The sequence below is a fragment of the Schistocerca cancellata genome, chromosome 5 (genome assembly GCF_023864275.1).
Source record: "Schistocerca cancellata isolate TAMUIC-IGC-003103 chromosome 5, iqSchCanc2.1, whole genome shotgun sequence".
Taxonomy (NCBI): Eukaryota; Metazoa; Arthropoda; class Insecta; order Orthoptera; family Acrididae; genus Schistocerca; species Schistocerca cancellata.
Window position 1 is genome coordinate 231,441,185 of NC_064630.1, and position 1,259 is coordinate 231,442,443.

The window sequence follows — 1,259 nt, forward strand, 5'->3', positions numbered from 1 at the left end:
AGCTATATTGCTGTGTGCTTGATATCGAGAAGTACCATGAAAATGGTATGATAGTCTAGTAAACCATGTGAAATTACATATGTTCTTGTAGTCGATAAGGGCCATTCACAAGACATCCTTTGAGTTGGGATATAGGAGTCTGTACATAGCTGTGAGAACATTTGCGTAAGTTGGAACCAGGAAGGGTAACATGTGATGGATAAAATGCCATGTTAGGACATGAGGAAGAATGTATTCGACATTATTCTGCGATATTTTCGTAAAAATTTTCTGTTAGGGCAAGAATTTCCATGCACACAAGCTGAGACATCACGAAAGCTCCTACAAAATCGAGCATTAACTATTTCTGGAAGACTATATAATTTCCGAGGCAACGGCCTTGCCGCAGTGGATACACCGGTTCCCGTGCGATCACCGAAGTTAAGCACTGTCGGGCGTGGCCGGCACTTGGATGGGTGACCATCCAGCCGCCATGTGCTGTTGCCATTTTTCGGGGTGCACTCAGCCTCGTGATGCCAATTGAGGAGCTACTCGACCGAATAGTAGCGGCTCTGGTCAAAGAAAACCATCATAACGACTGGGAGAGCGGTGTGCTGACCCCACGCCCCTCCTATCCGCATCCACCCTTGAGGATGACACGGCGGTCGGATGGTCCCGATGGGCCACTTGTGGCCTGAAGACGGAGTGCATATAATTTCCGAGAGGTGACTTGGATCTTATTTTACATAGCCATGTGAAATCAGAATAAAATTGATAACCTTTTTTGATACACTTGCCTTGATATGTAGCTATGCACGTGCATTTCATAGCACTGCAATAACCAAGCTGGGCAGGTAAGTACATGTGCACGGCTAGATGCAGCTTGAATGCTCCATTAGGATCACTTGGAAGAGAAAGCTGCTGGTGCTATTCTGGGTAGCAATGGAACAGATTTCAGCAACATCTACGAGGGTGAGTCGCTTGGCAAAAGGTCTTTGCTCCTGTCTGGTCTTTGCTCCCATCCTCATCGGCAGAGCAGTGTAATTGAGTAAGAGTCTTTCCGTTTTTGATGATATGTAAGGCCCTCATGCACGGTATGACTGTCAGTGCAATATTCCCTCTGTAAAAAGAAAAATAGCTTTTGCCGATGACAGTCTCGTCTGGTGAAAACAATGGCGGATGGTGCTCCCACACCCGCAGCAGTTTGATGGGTAAATTCAGTTATGAACGAGCTGTCCAGTTAGGACGGCAGTAGAACATATTTCTACAGTGCGACCTGT

The 1,259-nt window shown here is 46.3% G+C and overlaps 1 pseudogene; it reads left to right on the forward strand.

Annotated features, from left to right (window-relative positions):
- The first annotated feature begins 369 nt into the window (after window positions 1–369).
- LOC126189912 (5S ribosomal RNA) lies at window positions 370–486 on the forward strand (annotated as a pseudogene).
- The last annotated feature ends 773 nt before the right edge of the window (window positions 487–1,259 follow it).